The 23,118-nt window shown below is 39.3% G+C and overlaps 1 protein-coding gene across 3 annotated transcripts in view; it reads left to right on the top strand.

The window, feature by feature from the left end:
- Positions 1-2,391: 2,391 nt before the first annotated feature.
- Positions 2,392-23,118, top strand: part of Gpd2 (glycerol-3-phosphate dehydrogenase 2) — a 253,620-nt gene continuing 232,893 nt past the window's right edge. For 2 of the 3 annotated variants that reach the window (XM_071619170.1, XM_071619168.1), the window contains exon 1: positions 2,392-2,559. The gene's annotated coding sequence lies outside the window, so the exon portion shown is untranslated. The remainder of the gene's footprint in view (positions 2,560-23,118) is intronic. The other variant, XM_027937963.3, reaches the window with a different exon arrangement.

The following is a 23,118-nucleotide window of genomic DNA, read 5'->3' as shown; positions in this document are numbered from 1 at the left end:
TTTGGAAAAGAATTTCAATCTCAGTTGCAGGCTGATCAGATTAACAACCTTGACTCTTCTCCTTTACCAGTTCTCTATACAAATCTTTTTTCTTCTGTAGTCTTCTGGATTCCCACTGGATGTTTACCCTCCTTCTGCTTTCTGTTGTTTCTTCAGGCCCTTACTTTGGCAAGTAAAATCATGTCCAATGCTTTTTACTCTACCTTCTCCCATATCCAAGTCAGATGGAGGTCTGACAGATGGCCATGGGTTATTGATGAAAAGATCCCTGTGGGCTTTGTAGCTAGCAAGGTGATGAGGACTTGGGGGAAAGCAGACACAGGAGGGCCTGGAACCAATAATTCACATAAGCATTCATTTCAATCAGTAAACACTTAAAACATCTACTATAGGAACTATGATAGGCACCATAGTAAAAAGTGGTATAAGAGATGGTCTCCATTTTCCAAGCACTGAACTTTTCTGGGAGAATTAGTGGGAAGGAAATCCAGGACTGGCACCAGATTATATTTCTTTGTTGAGTAATTTACTGAAATAGATAAAAGATTTGAAAAAACAAATGTGAAAAGCATTGGTATATTACAAGCGTTCTCAACTTTGGCTGCTCATTATAATCTCCTATGGTAGCTTTTAAACAATGGTTTTCAAACTTTAGTGCGCAAGAGTATCTGGTTAAATCTGATTACTAAGCCCGTCCCAGAGTTTATGAATCAGGTAGTCTAGAGTGAAAAAGAATTTGCATTGCTATCAAGTTCTTAGGTGATGCTGATGCTGAGTGGTCCCAAAGCTATACTTCTTCTTCTTCTTCTTTTTTTTTTTTTGAAGATTTTTTTGAGAAAGAGAGAGAGAGAATTTTTTAATATTTATTTTTTAGTATTTGGCGGACACAACATCTTTGTTTGTATGTGGTGCTGAGGGTCGAACCCGGGCCGCACGCATGCCAGGCGAGCGCGCTACTGCTTGAGCCACATCTCCAGCCCCCAAAGCTATACTTCTGATAGCCACTGTTTTTAATTATAAGGATGTTCAGGTCTTGCCTTCAGACTCATCCAATGGGTGTAAGGATGGAAATCTGGTATTGTTCATTTTTGGTTCCTCAATTTTAATGTAGGTCTAAGGCTGAGAACCAGTGTTCCACTGTATAGAGAATGGTTGACTCGCTGAAGTTGCTGAGTTTGGGACTCAATGAATCTACACATTCCTATAGTTCAATTTGTAGGAATTCTGCTGTTTAATCATCTTAAATAAATGACAATATTTGATTTAAAAAGCAAGACAACAAAAACAACTCTGAGATTGTTGTTCAAACTAATTTGGCTGCCTTAATTTGTAGAGTCTTTCAGACTATACCTGGGTACTTTCCAATGCCACCTTAAAAACATTTTAGGGGTCTTCTGTGGAAAAATCTTCAAAGAAGCAGGGTCCATTAGAACCCCATCTAAGCCTTCCTTGGACTTGTCTAGCCCTCAAAGTTCCAATAAGTGAGCTGGAGTGGGCATGCTCAGTGGGCAGGGTCGGGTTTGCGGGGTGCAAGTGGGAAGCCTGTTACTCAACTGCAGTGGCTTGCCTCCTCCCCCCACCTGTACGAGGCTGGGCCCAAGGAGCCTGTGCTCAGCATCCCACCCCCTGGTGACTGGGCTTGGTCTTCTCTGCGGGTCCCAACGCTGACATTCTGGCAGGGGGTCAGGGGGCCTGGCGCGCCTCCAGTGCGCGCGGCTGGGGGCAGCCGGGGTGAGGGACTTGGGCTCTTACGGCGGGGTCCCAGGGGTCCGCTTGCCTCCTAGACGCGTCTCTAGGCCCAGGGAAGCCTGCCTACCCAGCGGTGCCGAGTAGGGGAAGCCAGATCTGGGGGCGGGCGACGAGAAATCAGGTAAGCCACCTCTGCCGGCCTGCGGGCGGACGAGTGTCTCCCCTCTCTCGGGCAGATGGCGTGGGTGGCCCGCGTGGGGAGGGGACAGGAAATCCGACACCTCCACCGGCTTCCCCGGCCTAGCTCAGCCCTGGCTTTCCCGTCTGCCAGCCAGCTGGCAAGGCGGGGCGGTGAGGCTGGAGTTCGGCATGGCCAAGGCGCAAAACAGGAACCGCAGCTTGGGGCTAAGGCTATTACGTCCGCTGCGGCGCGGTCCTAGCCAACCGGACCGGTGTCCCCGTGTCCCCGTGTAGTCATATTCATTGGGCAGAAGAGACCTCACTCGCTCGCCCCCCCCCCCCCCCCAACCCCGACCCTGGTTCACAGCTCACTTCCGTGTTTCCCCGCTGGGCCGGAGGAGCCTGGGCCCTAGGTACCCGCCTGGATGCGGCGGCCCGGCCGCCAGGGTCAGCCCGACGGGAGGGAGGCGGCGCTGGAGGGGGAGGAGGAAGTCGCCCGGGAGGCGGGGGCCGGCCGTGCAGGGCGCGTCGGGTTACACTCGCCCAGCCTGACCCGAGTGACATCCCCGCGCGCCTCGCTGCGAGCACAGGGCCGAGCCTCAGATCCTGGGGGGGAGGCTGACTCCGCCCTGGCTGGAGGAACTAGGTGCTCCTGCCCGTTGCCCCTTCGCGCGTGAAGATTAATCTCAGGTGTGTGTTTCCTGGGCGATCCCCCTCCTGGTCCCTGGGGTTCTAGGGGGGAGTGGTCCCTTTCTGATCCCGGCGATTCTTGTGGGGCTCTGGTGTTGCGGTAGGTGGTGGTGGCGGGAAACTGGAGAAGGATTTAGAATTTCTCCCCATCCACGGAAGACTCGTTCTCATTTGGGGTTTAACTGTTTACGTTTTGGAGGGGAACTAGGGTTTATTGCATTTGTAACACTTAGAAAAGTGGCAGGGCTTTAGGGCGGGGTTTGGTATCTCTGTGAAAGTATATGCAAACTTTTAGCTTGTGAATGTGACTAATCTGATAAGAAGGGATTGTTGCTTCTTTCTGAGGCAAGGGTGGGAACCATTCTCGAAGGGGACAGAAGCTTCTTTGAGAAACTCAGCTTACCGGGGTGTGACCGTCTTTAGAGGAAACGGAAGGTATACACTGATGAACTTAAAACAGCCTCCACTTTCCACGTAGTAACTTTGATCAGCAAAAATAGATTTGCAAAGTGCTTTGGCAAGAAGGTGCATCTGGGTGAATGAAGTGCTGCTTCTCCAGATGGTCTCTAGACTGTCTTCCACCTTGTTCAGAGGAACATTCACTCTAGGAAAGCCTTCCTCAAGAATTCCAAAGTAATTTACAAACACATATTCTCACCAAGTCTCAGTGACAGGGACAACCCAAATTACACAACACATTATAAATATCATAGGAGGCAACTATAGAAATAGCTAACAGCTAATTTAGTCTACTTGTATAAATAGGTGAGGGAAGGAAGTTAGTAAGTTACACTGAGTTTTTATTGCTTAAAATTGTTAATATTTTGCATACATTCCAAATTTAAGAGATGTGATTTTTTTTTTCTTTTTCTTTTGGAGTGTGGAGGGTAATGGTAAGCCTCACATTGGAACCAAGCACTTTGTCCTAACTACTGACTATTCCAAGTCTCTAAGTCCCACAGTTCTTGGTGACCATCATATGACAACTGGATGTTATTGCCCAAGGGATACCACGTGCAGCCTGCGGAACCTTGCTGATGTGGGTCTTGAAACCTCCTGGTGTTTCTCACAGGAACATTATGTCAAGTTATAATACTTCCTGGATTTTAGCAATTCAGCTCTTTCAAAATAATGTAGCAATACCTTAGTGAATAATACATAAGGATGAAATTTTAGTTTTGAGAATCCACATTGTTAGATCTATGCACTTTGATAGCTCTGTCACTTTATGTTATAAAGAATTTTTTAAAAAGACCAAATGAAATATATATTTTTCAATGGGTGCATTATAGAGATACTAAGCACCATTGAAGCTCTGCCTTAACCTCCTTTTGATTTATTAAAATATAAAGTTGTTTGGCTGGTCCATAATTAAAAAGAGGGTCACAAATATACCAACTGTCAGTAGGTTTAATTCCCTCCCCATTTAGTTTTTGGAATTGCTTAATATCATTTATAGCTCTTAAAAGCTGTATCATTTTCATTGGCAAACTATAATAACTCTGAAATTATCCATGTAGTTATTTGTTTTCTGTTTTAGCTCCAGAACTGAAGTTCTGTGAGAGTAGGGCTTGGTTTGTCTTGCACTCTTGCAGATCTCTGTTTATTGTGATGACTACCTTGTAATAAGCACTTAATAAACTAGCTAAGTCGAAAAAACCAAAGATTTTGGCCTTAAGTGGCCTAATTAAATTCACTAAGCCTCAATTGTGTCACTGGAAAATAGGTATAATAATATATAACATGTGTAAAATTGTCAGTGATGTATCAGGCAGGCAGTAAACTTCAAAATACTAGAAGGCAGTTAACTGCTTTCCTCCTTACGTTTTCTTTTTATTTTCATAAAGGAAAATTTGATCCTCAGCCCTGAAACCCCCCCCCCCCCAAAAAAAAAATACAGTTAACCCAACAAGTCACTTCTTGTGTGTCATCCATAAATTATCCTCTCTTTCTTAACTTTAATATGTTTATGTGTCTTGGGGTAGTGGGAGGTTTGCCTAGTTGCAGCTTTGGGTATTAGAGAAGGGAAGCAATTTTGAGATCATTATTTTTCTCTTTACTTTGGGAATATGTTGATGCTTTCATGTCGGTTTTCCAAAACTTGATTCTACTTGTCAATACTTGGACTCATGGGATTGCCCTAAGTACAGAAACTGCTTCAGAAAGAAGCACTACATATCACATTGTTACACTCATCTTCTTAAGTATTCTATAGTCTTGTGCAGCATTATGGAGGAATAAATGCTGGATAAAAAAGTACAGTTATATTCTTTTTGAGAAGCTTAGAGTTTAATAATACAGCACACATATAGTCATGTGCTGCACATCTTTGTTTTGATTAAAAAATGGACCACATACATGATGGACCAAAAGATTATATTACCTAGTGTGTAAGTACCCTCTATGATGTTCCCATAACGATGAGATCAACAAATGAGGGATTTCTCGGAATGGATACCTTATTCTATGTCATTGAGGCTATCAAACAATATATATATTTCTGATTTTAAGTAGGTCAAGCTTGATTCTATTAGTTCATCAACATTTATGGGAAGAACCATTTAATAAGAGATATCTCTTCTTCAACTAAAAATTTACTGTCACATATTGTGATATTATTAGAAATATAACTTCATCCTGTTCCTGATACAAGAATTTCCAAGATCCTTGGAATTTCGGGAGTGATCCAGTGTCTTTTTGCATATTAATAGGATTATTGGTGACTCTCTTGAGTTCCTGGATTGCTTCTGGGTGGGACCTGGTTCCTCTAGCCACCAGTGATGTGATCAGGGAGTTGAAATTCCAGCCCTACCCTTGACTTCTGGGTAGACTGAGCCAATCACTAATGGCCAGTTGTTTAATCACATCTACATATTTAAAATCCAAGGTTATGTGGTGTGGAAAGCTTGTAGGTTTGTGAATACCTGGAAGTGCTGTCCAGAGAAGGCACGAATCACCACACCATTGCTCATGTGCTTACACGGCGTAATATTTGGCTGCTTCTTTCTATCCTTATACTATCCTTTATGATAAGCTGTAAAGGTAAGTATTTTCCTGAGTTTTGTGAGCTGTTATAGCAGTTTTGTGAACCTGAGAAAGTTGTGGGAACCCTCAATTTATGGTCAAGTTGGACAAAACGAAGGATAACCTGGGGACTTAAGTCAGTTGTGATGGCTGTCTGAAATTGGGGGTAGGGGGAGGCAGTTTTGTGCGTGTGAGTCCTTAACCAGGTGTTCTGCCCTCACTTGAGCAGTTGATGTCAAAATTGAATTAAATCACAGGGTACTAAGTTGGTGTCCTCAGAGAACTGGAGAATTCTTTGGTTTGGAAAATCCACACATTTTGTATCGAACGTGTTGTAAATGTAGGTGTAGGTTTTTTGAAAAAAAAAAAAAAAAAAAAAAATATATATATATATATATATATATATATATATATATATATATATATATATATGAATACAATTTGGGAGCATCTTTTAAATTATTCAGACAAAATGAAATCATGTGCTATAAAAAGTAAAAACTTTTCAATAGTGAAATGCCGTTGCAATGTGGATACTTTTTGAACAATGACCATTTAATTTAGATTTTTCAAGCATTATGTTCTTCAAATAGCAATATGGCTTTTATAGAATTTCATATTTGATTATGCATATATATTTTTTATAAAAAATTTTAATATAGAGGGAAAGCAAACTCTAGAAACCATAACACAGAAAACATTTTATGAAAATGAGGTTTTTAGAAGCCGCTAATATCAAATGGAATCGAGGAGAATGGCTTGGTGATGGCAGAGTGACTTGCTAAGAGAGTTTAATTATCTATCTGCTGGTGACTACTAAGACCAGGAGAAAACTTTAGATGTTTTTGTACATATTATAAGAAAAATATTTATGGTCAAGGTGACCAGTTTGGGGAAAAAATTGGTCATGATTTTATGCCATTATATAACTTCAATATAACACAACAAGCTTATAAATGTATTTCAAAATTGATTAAAACAATACACTTCAGAGTCCTAGCTTCACCAAAATTGTTTCCCTTTTATTTAACCTGAAGAAAGAAAGGATGTTTTGTTTCATTGTGTTAATGTCAAAGCTGCTTTGATCATATCCCTCTGTGCTGCACCCTTCTGGGGGCCATTCCACCCTGTGAAATCTAGTTCCAAGTATTTGTTTGGAATTCAAGGACTTCTCTATGCCCCAGGGTTCTACCCTTATCTTCTCTAGCATCCAGCCAAATAGGATTAATTGAACTTCCCTAAATCTACTTTATTTTTATAGCTACCCTATGCTAATGCTCTTCCTTTTATTTTGTCTTTTGAAGGCCTTACCCCTAGCTTCTAATTTCTTGAGTTTTCCTCCCAGTTGGGGTCAGAATTGTTTTGTACACTCCTTAAACTCTTCAAGTACTCTTTTGGTGCCACTCTGAAGTCTGTATACTCCTTTGTACTGTAATTACTTGAAAACATGAAACATTTCCTTTCTGTGGAAGATCCTGCAGAGCATAGGCTGTGTTCTACACGTTTTACAAACCTGTTGCCTAACCCAAGCTCCTTGAGCATGAGATATATCTAGTAAATAGGTGATTCTATGCTAATTTAAACATTCCTTAATTTTTCAAGAAATTAGTGATAGGCATGGATTTGTTGTGATTGTCCTGCAGATAACATGGAACAGATGTATTTGAAGATAATCAGTTTAACTGGGCCTCTAAGGTCTATTTCTTCTTTGGTCTTCATTTTCTCCCTATGTGTTTGGCAGTTTCAATATTTAAAGGCTATTAGGAAGAGGAAAGGAAATCACTGCGGGTGAACCAGTGTTATAAAAACAATTCCAGAAGAAAGGTAGAGAAACCTACTTGGTGTCCATTTCTGTCGGGGGTTTTTAGGACTCACTGCTCTTGCCAATTTCTCCCTTTTTCTCCACCTACCAACTAATCCAATCTGTTAAGAAAGGATTTGTATGATTAATTTATAATAAGATGATTGATGAATTATGTTATCGACCTACTCATACAAAGATTTCTGAATTCTAAGGAAGCAAAACTTTGGGGACCATTTGCGAATGCCAGGTTGAAGGAGACTTTGGGGAGCAGCATTTACTTCTAAGCCTTCCCGAAGTCACATTATAGGCACTTCAGTATGACTTTGGTGTCTTTGTACCTTCTAGTTTCCTATTCTATAAAATGAGATGGCTGAATAAAATGAATTTAAAGTCCATAAAAAACAAGGATTGTTCTATTCTGGTCCTTCCTAAGAGGAAGCTCATCTTGGCCAATGGCCAATGGCGTCTATTCCCCTCTGGACTTTGGTCTGACTTTCCTCTTCCTTCCTGGAAGTTGAGGTTTCTTTCTCAGCCTTTCTAGATGTGGCATACACACCCAAAGAATGCTGTGTTCCTTACATCTGCCTCTTTATGTTCACAGGACTAATCATAGCAAGTATATTTTTGTTTTTTTTAAAAATTAGGTTTACTAGTATTAACCCATTTCACATCTTAGCTCATCATTAACTAGCTGGGATACTTACCTGGAAAAAAAAAAAAAACAGATTTATAAAACTTTAAAATAGAAGGAACTTTGGAGATTTAACCCAATAGTCTCCTTTTATTAATAATGATAAAAAATGATAAGTACGTATGGACCAATTGCCATTTTCTGGGCACTGTACTGAGCACTTTGCATTATTTCATTATTATACATCATTTTATTTATCAACAATGAGCCCTGTCATATCAAGGAGCAAATGGTGGTCCAGAGAAATTAAGTGCCTCACTCAAAGACACATAAGCTATTTGGTGTTATGACAGAAACTTCATGAAACCTGTGTAAAGAAATAACAAAATGAAATGATAATTCTATTCCCATGACTATTATGTATTTCCTGATTTTTGCTACTTCGGATTCTATTGTTCAACTCATTGAACAATTTAACATTTAACTTCCTAATACATCACCATGGATGATGCTGAAGTTTTTGAAACAGTTGAATATACAACATGGCATGCTTGCCTAAAATAATACTCCTTTTGATTTGAGTTCTGGAAGCCCTTGACATTAGTAAAAGCTTCTCAATCTTAATGGACATGGAAACAACCTGCAACTTGGTATCAATCTTCATTTTCCACTCCTGGGTTTGTGAAGGCTTCTGGGAAAATAAAAAAAAATCATGCAGATTATGGGTACATACAAATTCATGTTGTTCATCTTTATCCATGAGGCAGTTTTTTTACTTGTGTTTACACGGGAGTTTTTTCCATTTCTTGCCACACTTTTTCCAAACTTGGGTCATTTTCTTTGAGTCTTCTTCTCTACCTGTGCATTTATCAGAAGATGACTGTTAGTGGTTAAGGCATACTAAACTTTTTTAAACAGAAAGAACTGAAAATAGATACAAGCTTAAATGAAAATTTATTTCTTGTTTATGCCATAGTTTGGGTTGGTGGATGGCTTTTCTTGTCTTAAGATTGGGGTAGCCTGGATCCTTCTATTTTGTGATTTAGATAATCCTTAGGGCTCTGTTTTCAACTGTATCCAGCTAATTGAAGGTGAGAAGCATGTCCACTTTCTAAATACACAATATTGAAATTAATGTGTGCTTCTCATGGCTCTTTGCAAGTTCTTTCCCTGGGTACTGAAGTTCCCAGACTCTGTCCTTAGTTCTCTGTTTTTCTCTCAGTTGATGATTCTGCACCAAGTCTCTCTATATTCCTGATTCTGGTGATTTCCCAAATCTGCATCCCCAACCAGACTTAGAGATTCCTGAGCTCAGAGTCAGTGGACATTTTCACTTGGCTGTCCCATAGTCTTGACAGGACATTATGATTTTTCCCTTCTTACTCTCCATGCTGTTTCTCTTCTCCTTGAAGAGCAAAATAGCCTTTTCTCTCACCTTCTACATCATCTATTAATTTGTTGTTTATCAATTACCTAATATATACTGGTCATTTCCCCAAAAATTAAGACTAGTGGTTTACAAAAGAGCAACTGTTCTTGTTAAAGAGGTTTGATTCTACTGGAAGGAAAAGAAGTAATTGGTGATTAAATAAAAGAGAGACATGGGAGACATATGAGTTCGAGGAAAATAAACTTTAAACTTGGTGGTAGATTGAGATCTATTAAGTTTCCGGTGGTTGCTGTTGAAAATTACCACAAACTGCTGGCGAGGATGTGGGGAAAAGGGTACACTTGTACATTGCTGGTGGGACTGCAGATTGGTGCAGCCAATTTGGAAAGCAGTATGGAGATTTCTTGGAAAGCTGGGAATGGAGCCACCATTTGACCCAGCTATTCCCCTTCTTGGTCTATTCCCTAAAGACCTAAAAAGAGCATGCTACAGGGACACTGCTACATCGATGTTCATAGCAGCACAGTTCACAATAGCAAGACTGTGGAACCAACCTAGATGCCCTTCAATAGACGAATGGATAAAAAAAATGTGGCATTTATACACCATGGAGTATTACTCTGCATTAAAAAATGACAAAATCATAGAATTTACAGGGAAATGGATGGCATTAGAGCAGATTATTCTAAGTGAAGCTAGCCAATCCCTAAAAAACAAATGCCAAATGTCTTCTTTGATATAAGGAGAGTAACTAAGAACAGTGTAGGGACGAAGAACAGGAGAAGAAGATTAACATTTAACAGGGATGAGAGGTGGGAGGGAAAGGGAGAGAGAAGGAAAATTGCATGGTAATGGAAGGAGACCCTCAGGGTTATACAGTGGAGGAGGTAGAGAGAGAGGAGGGGAGGGGAGGGGAGAGGTGGGGAGGGGGGAGGGTGGAGGATGGGAAAGGCAGTGGAGCACAACAGACACTAGTATGGCAATTTGTAAATGGATGTGTAACTGATGTGATTCTGCAATCTGTGTATGGGGTGAAGGTGGGAGTTCATAACCCACTTGAATCAAAGTGTGGAATATGATATGTCAAGAAATTTGTAATGTTTTGAACAACCCACAATAAAAAATTAAAAAAAAAAAAAAAAAAAAGAAAAGAAAATTACCACAAACTTTGTTGTTTAAATGAACAGAAATTTATTTTCTCATGTTTCAGGAGACCAGAAATCTGAAGCCACTTTCACTGTTCCCAATCTTAAGCGCTACTGAGCTCTCTTCTGAGGCTCTAGGGCAGAATCCCTCACTTATTCTAGCTTTGGTGACTTCTGACCCTCACTGGCTTGTAGCTGCATTACTTCATTTTTCCCCGCTATGGTCAAAATTTCTCTCCTGTTTTACAAATCACCATCTACCTCCCTCTTAAAAGATATCAAGTTATTGCATACAAGGCCCACTTAGTAATGAAATATAATCTCTCCATCTCAATATCCTGATGTAATCATGTTTGCAAAGTCTTTTTGTTTTTGTTTACATGAGATAAGACTAACAGGTTCTGGGGATAAGGATGTGGATATATTTTGGGTGCCATTATTGAATTTGATACAGTGTCCAAGAAAACTTTAAAAAGTAAGCAAGGATAAGGTTTTGTAAGGTTTTGTAATCCAAGGTAGGATGTTTGGATTTTGTTTTTGGGTAACAGAAGCCTTTGGAGGATCATATGAAGGTGAATGAAATGATGTGGTTTTGCTATAAAATAGTGTCTCTTAAACTTTTTATTATTACCCTCTGAGAGGAAAATTATAATTAAAATTAATTAAAAGCTTGAAGTGATTTTTCCTTAATATTATAGTATTCCTTAAATACTAAGATATGAAGGTTTTTGTTGTTGTGGTGTAGAGTTGAACTATACAAGACCAGAAGTAATTATACTATATGATAATTTTTATCTGCCAAGAACCACTGTTAGTGGCATTGCTTCTATTGAGAATACATGTTATTACAAATTTCTCTGGCTGCTAAAAACATACAGGATTATGGGAGGTGGGGGTAAAAGATTAGAGGCAGAACTTCAGTTGAGGGCTATTTTACTTGCTCAACTGAGAGTAATCATTGTGTGGGCAGGCATTATATTAAAAATGGAAAGAAGTGGATAGATTTAGGATTTTTTTTTGAGATAGAGTTATGTGATTGTTCTCACTGTTGTGGTACATGCTTGTAATCTCAGCAGTTCAGGAGGTGAGGCAGGAGAATTAGAAGTTCAAAGCCAGCCTTAGCAACTTTGTGAGGTAGGCCCTAAGCAACTTAGTAAGATCCTGTCTCAAAATAAAAAAAATAAAATAAAATAAAAAAGGACTGGGGAATATGGCTCAGTGGTTGAGCACCCCTGGTTTCAATCCTTGGTTACCCCTCAATAAATAAATAATAATTTGGAGGGAGGAAAGAAGAATCAAAATAAAGGTTTTTATTTGCTACTTGAGCAACTGAGTCGATTACTGGGAAATGGAGAATTGGGAGAGAAGCAGACTTAATGAAAGAAATGTGTTGTTTTGGCAATAATAAGTTTCAGGTACTTATTAGACAATTTTCTGAAGATGTCATACAACTGGATGAATTCAGTTTGGAGATTGGGAGAGGGATTTTAGCTGAGGTTACACAGAAGTTATTTTCATGTAGCTTGAATTTGATACTGGAGGGAGTTCCTATAGAGAATGTATTGAGAAGGGGACCTTTGGAACAAATATTATATATAGGAGAAGGAGCAGTGACCAGGGAGTAGGAAAGAAAGCAGGAGAGTGTGATGTCTCTGAACCAATAGTTCAGAATGTTTTAAAAGGGAGATAGTTCTACTGTGTCAGTGATGCAGGTAGCATTTGGTGAAATGAGGTCATTTGTGATTTGGGCAATCTGACATAGTTCTTAGTGGACAGACTGGGACAGGAGCTTATTGGATTAAGTTGTGGAAGTGGAGACAATACTTAAAACTCTTTCAAGAAGTTTCATTGTGAAGGAAAGCAGAGAAATTGAATAATTCTTGGTGGGGATATTGGTCAAGGGAGTGTTTGTTAGGAACCGAGGGTTTTAGAATGAATTTCTAGCCTGACAGAATGATTAAGTAGACAAGAGAAACAGGAGAGAATGATGGATACTTGTAGGAGTAAAATTCATAAAGAGCCAGAAAGAGAGGAGATCCAGGGCACAAATGGAGGGGTAAGTCTTTATTATGAACAGGAACATTTTTATGTATGTATGTATGTATGTATGTATGTATGATTTTAGTTGTAGATGGACATAAAATTTATTTATTTTTATGTGATGCTGAGGATCAAACCCAGTGCTTCACATGTGCTAGGCAAGCACTCTACCAATGAGCTACAATTCCAGCCCAGGAATGTTTATTTTTAATAATAGAAAGGACTGCAGAGAGAATGGGTACAGGAGTTATAGGATGTAGTTTGACTGGTGGGAAGTTGGAGGCTTTACCTGATTTCTTCTGTTTTCCCGGTGAATTAGGGTGATGTTGAAATGTGGGAGGGTGAAACAGGTTTGGGAAGAAGGATGTGAAATGTAACAGGATTGCTAGTCAATAGGGATTTCCCATTAAAGAATTGCAGCCAGGAGTTTAACTTGAGACCAGTTGTGGTTGTCTATTTTTCTCCAGGTATTATTTTCAGGTGTTTGGTTGAGGATGTGGAAAAGGCAGATAGTTGGTTTAACCAGTTTGGGGATCTTCGAGGTAAGAGAGAATCAGGAAGAGAGCAGGGAAAGCATTAAAGATATAAAGAGAGAGATTACAATTTTGGATCTTTACCTAACCTGTCAGAGAGGGGGTGACTGAGAGTGAAACAAATAGTAGTGAATGGATTGAAGAACCAGATAATCCAAGATGTTGGAATGGAAATACCAGAGTAGAGTAGATGAGTTGAAAAAAGAGAAGGTGACATTCACAGCATGGGGTTCTTGAAGCTGAAATCTCAAGCTGGTGCAAACAATCATGCCCAAATCAGAGGTTATGATAATGACAGTAGGTGACTGAGATAGATTCAGGAATAGTTCATCATAGCTGAAGAGGTTGAGGAATTGGAGTCTCCCTGTAAATACAGAAATAGAATGAAGACAGAGATGAAACTGGAAAGGGGAATAGCCAGGTGTTAATATCATAGTGAATGAGGGAACACCTAGCAGATGGGTAGATGACAGCAAGAAAGGGTAATGGGTAGTAAAGTCTAATGGCATGAATGTCAAAATGGGTAAGATTTTTGAAAGATGTTAGAGGAAAAAATTGAAAAGTGAACTGGAGAGAAACTTAATCCACCTGCAGGTTGGGGGATTTTGGAGATAGGAACAGAGTTGTTACTAAAAGTATTTCACAACCCAATGAAAGGGGAAATCACAGGAGCAGAGCCTTGGAGCCTTTTGCAAAGCTAGGCATTAACTTTTTAATCATTTGATCATAGGAAGGTGTGAGAAAAAGGCTAGTTATGAACCGGCTCAGATAATTTGATATTTTAGTTGTTGGTACAGAATCTTTATTTACACTGACTTTAGACTTAAAAGTGAGAATAAAAATACCATTTCCTTGAAGGGATGGTGAGCAAACAGTGTTATGAGGGTTCAGCTTTCAAAATTCAGGCTCTTACCTTTCTCATCCTGTCAAAAGGAACATTGAGACAAGGTAATTGAATTTACTAGGCATAGATTTTGAGTTTGAGGGAGTGAAAAGGGAAGAATGGAAGGGTAGGCAGGTGAGAAATGGGTTGGGCTTCCGGTGGACCCATGTAAAGAGGATTGTTGAGGAAGCTGGGTTAGACCAGGTGATGTCTTGAGAGGGTCTGAGTGGGGACCACGTGGCAGGCAACTCTGGGTGACATGGCCAAGACGAGCAAAAGCTGTCTCAGAGTACCGTCTGTGCAATCTAAAGTGTATTTTGTATGTCCTAGTTCCAGGTCCAGAAGATTGGGCCAATTGTAGGATAAAGGGCTCATTGGGGGACTGTTCTTGTGTGGCTAGTAGCACCTAGGGCCTTTTCTCAGCCAGGAGAGTGGGTAACCCCTTGGGGAGTGGCCTTCTGGTTGGCATTAGCAAAGGACTGCTGCTTTCAGGGCAGGTATTTTAGCAATCCTCCCTCCAAATGGCATTCGAAGTGTTCTCTATTCCACTGTCATTAGCATTGTCTTAAGACCCTTGGGAGTTTGAATCTGGATGTAGTCTAGTCTCCTTGTTTTCTTGCTCCCAGATTCATGCCCTTTGAGTTAATCTCACAGCACTGCTGTAGAGAATGGAGCATCAATTCAAACATGATTCTGTCCAGTCCTACTAGGAATATTGTGAGGATTAGTAGAACATACACATCAACTGTAACTGTCCTCATCACTAATCTGTAGCCAACAAATAGGTGTGCAAACTTCTCTTGGCAATCTGTTGCCTACTGGTCAAAGTCCAAATTGCTTTGAATTCTCATGTGGATCATATGAGATATGCAGCAATTACCCCACCCTACTCTTTTATTTTCATCTCCTCCTCACTTATGACTGCCTTTATCACGTTGAGCTTTAGTCATCCCACATACCATACCCCTTGTTCTTGAACATGCTGTGTTCACTCATATCATTGTTTTTTTGCTCAGAGGCAATTTGGACCTCATGGATCTTCACTATCAGAATTAAATACTGCTTTCTCTACACACCTGTCCTGATGATGTTTCTACCTCCTTTTCCCTTCGGGGATAATTACCTCCTGAACACCTTGCCCAGACCTTAATCATTTTTATGTATTTTAGAATCTCCTTTTCTAAACTATGAGTTCCTTCAGGGCAGAAACCATTAATTATTCATTTACAGATTTAACATAGTAGTTGCTTAATAAATTTTGTAAAACGGATGAAAATGCAGTACATATTTGCATTTACATATTGCCTTTTGTGCAATCTAAAGTGTATTTTGTATGTCCTTTTGCAACTTCCTTTTTTAACAATAGAGGTAAATGTCCTGATGAGGTAGAGGCTAAATGCAGGAAATATTTGGTGTCCATGTGGCTGTCCTTAATTAGGATGGAATGCCAACTTGTGTTCTTTTACTGAGTGACTTTTATTGTTTGAGGGATTTTGTTCACTCTTGTCGCTGCTTTATGGTGAGTTTTAATCATTAACTTTTTCAGTGATATATCCAAAGAAATATAAATATCAAACAAATGTGGTTTTCTAGTGTACTGAAATATAATTGACAGGGATTTTTGCCAGTGCCCACTTACAATTTGAAGGGTTGGTGTGGACAGCAGGGATTGGTGATATTTTGGTTAAAAGTCCAGTTCTTGTTTTTTTTTTTTTTTTCTTTTTTTCCCCAAATGTCGATTTCCTTGATCCCACGGTAAGTAATTCCATGTAATAAAGAACTAAAGAATATAAATGAGATATCAACAATATGAATTTAGTAAGATGGGATGGGCAAACTGGAAACGAGGGCAGGAATGACTCACTTGTTGCAGATGGTTGGAGATTGGTGGGAAGGGGAGGGAGGGCAAGGGTGGACAGCAGGTGGCTGAGGAGTCTGAGGAATGTAGAGGATCACGTGACACAGGTGATAGTGGCTTGGAGGACACAGTACATGACTGGCCTGTGGTTGGCATGCTCTGAATAAGTGACCAAGCAAGACCCGTTTTTGGCACTTTAAGATGAAGTCGTTGACCTTTGTTCCCAGGTTTGTGCTATAAAGTTAACCAAAGCTGTGGTGTACATTTTTATATCCCAAGATCAGCCCATCACTCTCGAAGGGGCACATTCTTGGAAAAAAAAATCACTTGATTTCTTTATATATATATATATATATATACACACACACACACACACACACACACACACACACACATATAACATAGTTGACTACTTTCGTGGCCTTTTGATTTTATATTAATATTTTTTTTCTAAGGGAGGTGGTATACAGAATTTGTGATAGAATCAGCAACACTCCAGCTTCTGTGAGCTAAAAATAAATACCAAGAGATATCATTTGGAATAGAGCATGAAAAACCACTCTTGTGGGACACAGTTGTCCCAGAAACTTGGGTGAACTCAGGCCACAAACCTTTGGTCAGGCTTGTTACAGGGAATTTTTAAAAATCCGCCAACTAACTGAACGACGAGCAGTAAAGATATAAACACTGGACTCCACGTGATAGGAGCCTGACCCAAAGTGAAAGTTGAATATCTCCCTCTGACCTCTGTAAGAGGTAACCCATGGCCCAGATCTGCATTACATACTAGACTTCATAGGGATTTATTTTAGTAGAACACTCCACAAATAAGGGTATCTGTTCTGTTTGAGAGAATGTTTGTTTTGGAGAGAGATGCTAAAAAATGCCCAAGAGGATTGTTACCACATCCTGGGAGCATTAAGTGCACTTGTAGTCCAGCAAGTGCAGACAGAGGCCAATGCAGGTTTGTTGCTCTCTGAGACTGGGCTGTTTTTGTTTCCTGCTCTAACTGCTGTCTTCCATGTTTAACTACTGTCGTCCATGATGGCCAATTCTGCACTGCAAATGTAGACCATTTGCCAGATTTAGAGCTCATTGTAGGTGCTCAGTAATCTTAGCAATGGGAGTCTGTGATGGCAGGTGCATTTACACTGCATTTACATTCTCTTAAATTCTGTTTAACTTTTGACATTGATGAGATTGTATAGATGATGAAACCAAAGCTCATAGTCACATAATTCATAAGTGGCTAAGTTGCAGGTCAGCCTAGGGATGTTGGTATCTGATGCACAAACAGTGAATGTTCTCCTGAACATGACAGTGATATCATTCAAATATGTCAGGACAGCGCCTGTGACTGACTGGCAGCATGCTGACTGTACCTAGAGGAGTGGCTGTGTCCTACAAATGAGTATTGCATTGTCACTGAGAGGGGAGAAGGAAGGTAGGCCCCTTGTGGAGGTATGATCTCCTTTCTCTGTGTTTCTCTGTGTATCTGTGGGCTTCTTTTAGGGCCTGGCTCAGTGCAGGGTTCCCTTGGGTGTGTTGCTGATTGATAGAAGAGATTCTGTACATAGTTGAATGTTGGAGAATAACCACATCCAGGAAGTTTGATGAGATTTGCAGTGATTTGATTTGTTGTGATAAACGTTAAATCTCCCAGAGGACGTAATGTACAATATCTAAAAATGTAGGGCTAGTTGAGGTGAAGTTTAACTCAGGTTTAAATGGTTATTATGTCTGATACTCAAGGCAGATTCATTCTAAGGGTGGAGACTGTTCTTCAGAATAAGGCAGATAATTCTGTGACATTTTCTAGTTCTTGCTTCAAGATTCCTAATAAACTGCAAAGGCAACATATCTTTTTTCTTTTTCTATGTGGGTCTTTTATTCATTAAAGACAAGAAAAGTTGTGCAACAGAAAAATCACTCAAGTAATGGTCAGAAGATATGAGATTTAGTCAAATGTCAGCTATCCATCTGCATGCTGCTCTTTAGAGTTCTTACTTTTTTTTCCTACTTTTCTCTCATATATGCATATATAGTTTTCCCTTATTATAAGAATAATACATGTTCATTTTAGAAATCTAGAATATGATGCATATAAGGAGAAAAATAAAAATTACTTACAACCCTACTTTTCAAAGATGAAATTTTAAACATTTTGGGGGTTATATCCTTCTAGTTTTCACATATGTGTTTGTGTGGATATGCACGTGTACTTTAAACAGAAACACACACACACACACACAGGTACCTTTTTATCTACTTTTGTTCTCTTCATTTGCCAATTATCCCATCCCTACTCATAAAGAATTAATTCCTAAACAATAAAGATATTTTTAGAATTTCTAACTTATTTAATAATATCCACATATTTCTAGAACTTTTTTCACTTTATTATAATAAGTGAAAAAAGTTTTAGAAATATGTGGATATTATTAAATAATATGTCAATCAGAATGGGATAGGGATATACTGAGGGTAGTCTTTTTGGCATGGTGAATGAACTTACTCTCTAGTTTGGGTGGGAAAATGGGAGGAGGCCCCAGAAAACAGAAGGCGAGGGCTGTGGTGTCCAGCAGTGCCACAAAGAAGGGTGTGTACAGATGATCTTGACCTTTCATGTGAGGAAGCTAAAGTCCAGAGAAGTCAGCTAGGAGGCTTTGTTGAAGCCGAGACTGTCATAAAGTAGGGTGACATCTCTGGTGGTAGTAATCTCTGCAGAGTACTCAGCTGCCTCAGAACATAGTCTGATAAACAAATCATGTTGCCAGCAGCTGCCAAACTAATGGCCAAGGGAGTCTGCAGAAGTGCACTGGGTCAGGTCAGGCTTGAAGGTGGCCACGTGAATATTGGAACCTGGAGTTTCGACCGGAGTCTTATTAGAAATGCCAGTTTTTGTGTCACTTGCCCGCTAACTGCCTCATGGTAAGCCCAAGGGCTCAAGCTAGGAGCTAAATATTTTGGATTAACTTTGAGTTTCCCTTAACATTATCTTGAAATTTCTCATTGAGGAGAGGCTGTTGAGTATAAATTGCTAATGTGCTCTGCTGATTTCCATCAGCTGTGTGATTTGACTGACAACAGTGTGAACCTAGCCCGCTGGGGTCTGGTGAATTGCATCCGCTCTGCCAGAGTGTTTCTTGAGCTGGAATTGAAATGCACGGCCCTTTAGTTTCCAGTGTGATGCCAACACTCAGGCAATTGACTCGTGCTCTTCAGTCTCCAACAGGGGGAAAATTATGAAATAAAATGGGGATAGACCAGGCATTCTCCTTAAGATTCAAACCCATAAATAGAAGTAACTAATCATATGCAGTCTCTCTTGCCCACTAATTCTCTACTCAGCTGGGTCAATCCGTTTCACTCCTATCCTTAGCTTCCTAGCTTGGTGCTGGTGGGAAATGTCCTAGGTGCCTTTGCCTGTTGAATTGTGACTCAGGATTCTTTTCCAAAATGGGTTTAAAATCAGTTCAGGTTATATTGAATGTGTATGTGTATGTGTGTGGAGAGTCACCTGTATACAGCCCCAGCCCAAGAGGAAATAGAAATCACTTTGCCTGTTGGTATTTGAGAACCTCTTTCAGTTGACACTTCCTTGTTCCTGGCTTGTCAGTCTGAATGAAATGGAACGATCTTTCAAGTATCTGAGTTGAATAGATATGTATGTTCAAGATTACCTATGAAGTGTATGTTTTCCTACTGTAGATCCTGTTTTTGATTGTGGTTTGCCTTTTTGACTATTTTCTCATCTAATTTGTTCACTCTTTATCTCTCCTCATTATATCCTTTTTTTTTTTTCATACGTTTGTTTAATCATGAAGATGGCTAACAGTGTCCTTAAGGAAAAATCAACTGCTTTTACTTGTTATTCTAAAAGCTGTCCTCTACAATACAGCTGAAGTGTTTTCTTCTTTCTTTCCCTCCCTCTTTCTCCCTGACCCATCCACTTTCTCCTCTTTGTTTTCTCATTCCTTCCTTCCTCCTTCCCTCCCTCCTCCTCTCCTCCTCTCCCCCTACGCTCTCTCATGAATTCCTTTGGATCATTGGATGATTAAAACTTTCCATTGACTTCTTATCTATATCCTGTCAGAATAAAAATCTTGCTGGGAGGAGTTCATATGTGATTTGGCACCTGTCTGGCTTTCTGACTTTCTTGGAACATACTGCCCACGTCATTTACTCTGTTGCAGTCATGGTGGCCTTTCAGTTTCCCAAGAGGCCCAACAAGTGCATGCCAGGTATCTTTGTGTGCCTGTTGCCTCTCAGGAGACCCTTCTGTCAGAGGCCTGTGTGCTGCTCTCTCCTTTGTAATTGCATTTTCCTGTGAACATTTTATGTGAAGCAGTTTCCTCAGCTCCCATTACTCTCTCACTTGTTATTTATATTATTTTTTCATTGCACTTGTCTTTTTTGAAGATATTAACTTTTAATTTTTGTCTTCCCCAATCCATGAGAACAGAGGATTCTATTCTTCAGTCCCTGGAGCTGGGCAGGGGATACAACAGTTATCCATTCCTCCTAGGTGAATGCATGCCCCCAGAATCAGCATTCCTCCTTCCAGCTTCTTTCCTTGGGAAGGTCCTTCAGTGATGCTTTCCTCAGTATGTGATGGAACTTGTGCTTTGGTTAATTTCCAACAAGATATAATTTTTTAAATCATTTTATTGCTCATGATAGGTGTGTTTTCTATAAGGTAACTTCCAATAAGGAATTGTGTTTTTTTAGGAGTGGCAGATAGATTTTTTTTAAATTCATATATTTTAAAAATTTTCTTTAAATCCTAGAAAGCATGGGGAAAATGTTCTAATTATTTCTAGAACAGAAGCAGATAGTCTTGCTACATTTTTTGCCTAAGATCATGTGGGTTTATATAGATGAGGCAGAATTTGAAATATGAATTTGCTTTTTAATGCCCGGATGGGCACATGTATCTGGTTTGAAATTTCTAATATGTGTAAGAGTCATGGATAATTTGTTTTGTCCATAGCATGTATAGCAAAACCCGTAAGTTATCTGGTAAATTCCTCTAGCTTCCAACACAAGCAAGAAGGGGGAGAAAGTCCCTTGAATAGTTAGAGTCAGAATGTTGAAAATCCAAATGCAGATAAGTAGCTCCTTTTGCATTATTTGGGGATATTTATTTGTATTTGAAGTACAGTTTTAGATAATTTGTTTCTCATTTTTTTTTAAACCACAGTGAAGAAATCTCATAAAGCAGGTAGAGAAAAAATTCAGATGAGAGCAGTCTGAGTTGGGGCTGCATAATGAAGGGGTAATAGTGTTTTCTTTTAAACTGTTCCTGAGGGTATCACTCTACCATAGCATGTAGTATGGATGATTTTTAGGTCATCAGTAATTAAATTTAGGGTTAATATTTTTTATTCAAGAAGAAAAAGTGGGAAAGTGGTGGGATGTGCATTTTTTAAAATACTTTAGTGCAAAATACTTTAGGATTTTTTTTTTTTTTTTTTTTTTTTTAATCAAAACCAAGCTCCACTCAAATATAACCTCTTGGAAGACAGGAGTTCTGTGTTTGTTCTCAGTTGTATGTTCAGTGCCTGGCATGTGATAGATGGTCAGAAAATAATTATTGAATGAAAGAATGAATGTAAGCCTTAATTATGCAACAGTGCTAAATAAAGAGGACAGTAAGACAATGCCACCTGTGTTAGTTAGCTTTTTGTCACTGTGGCAAAATACCTGAGAAAATCAACCTAAAGGAGGAAAGATTTATTTTGGCTCGTGGTTTCAGTGTATGGCCACTTGCCAGTAATGAGGAAGTACATCATGGTTGAAGTTCATGACAGAGGACAACTATTGTCATAGCTGCCAAGAAGTGAAAGAGAAAGAAAGAGAAAGAGAGAGGGGGGCAGGGGTACAGGAAAGGTATGGGGACCTAATATTTCTTTCCAGGGCACAAGACCAGGGATCAAACTTCCTTCGACTAGGCCCTACCTCCTAAAGGTTCTATCATCTCCCAGTAGCACCAAGGAAGCTGATGAAGGCTTTAGCACATAGGTCTTGAGGGACATTAAGACCCAAACCTTAATAACACTACCTTTTATGCATTGGGATCCCCACCTCCCAACACACAGAATGAGTGAAGAAAAATCATAAAATCATTAAATGTTAAGATATTAAGGTAAAGTAGCTTCAGACATTTTCAGGGATACCTCATTTATGGTTAAATGAGAATCAGCAAATTTGAATAATTTGCTTGAAGTCACAAAAGAAGTTAGTGAAAAGAGAAAGAATGACAAGGGAAGTCTTCCTAATGGGTCCTTCCAGAATGCCCCCTGGTGATTTTATGTTTTAATCTGGTATTTTGGGAACTGAAAGAACACAGAGTTCTTTTCATCTTTTAAAATCAATGACAGCTGAAGGGAGAATATTGAGTAGAACTTTTTGTCTTCCCCTTATGGTACGAAAATTTTAGACTGTACCTGCTGTGTCACCTTGGTACATAGTATCTCATGCACAGTGCCCGGGCTTGTTTATAGACTAGTACTTGAATGCTTTCCACTTAGGGTATATGCCAGGCCTTCTACAGAAGAAAAGAAAAATTTGAAAAGGAGAGGGTTGGAGAGGATGCTTGGTTAAGAGGGGAGAATAAGATTTTGTGATTAAGATGATTCAGGCCAGATGTCATAAAAATATGTTCATTATTTTTGCAGAGATGAAACAAACATAGAATATTTCTTCACTTATTGGTAATGGGTGGTGGTGAGGGGGTGGAGCATTTAGAGAGTGTTATATTGTTTGCATATATTTTTGATTCGATTTTTTTGCTGTATGAATTAATTCAATTGCTATCTCCTATTTTCTGATACTTATTTCCTAGAGTCCAACATTTTTTTTTTTTTTTTTTTTTTTTTTTGAATGAGAAAAATATGTATTTCCTTTACTCTAAATAAATATATAAAAAGGCCAGAAATACTGTCCCATCATCCTTACAATCAAATAATACTGCTGTAATAAACCCAACACCCAAAATAAAAAGCACTTTATCCAAAAGACATTTCTAAAATGTTACAGAATATTTTTATCAAGTCATATTTAAAATATAGTAGCAAGTCTAACTTTTTTTTTTTTTTTTCCCCTCATTTCTTTCTTTATTGTTGGCTGTTCAAAACATTACATAGTTCTTGATATATCATATTTCACAATTTGATTCAAGTGGGTTATGAGCTCCCATTTTTACCCCATATACAGATTGCAGAATCACATCAGTTACACATCCATTGA

Source organism: Marmota flaviventris, chromosome 11 (genome assembly GCF_047511675.1).
Source record: "Marmota flaviventris isolate mMarFla1 chromosome 11, mMarFla1.hap1, whole genome shotgun sequence".
Classification (NCBI taxonomy): Eukaryota; Metazoa; Chordata; class Mammalia; order Rodentia; family Sciuridae; genus Marmota; species Marmota flaviventris.
This window is presented reverse-complemented; position numbering and strand designations above follow the sequence as displayed.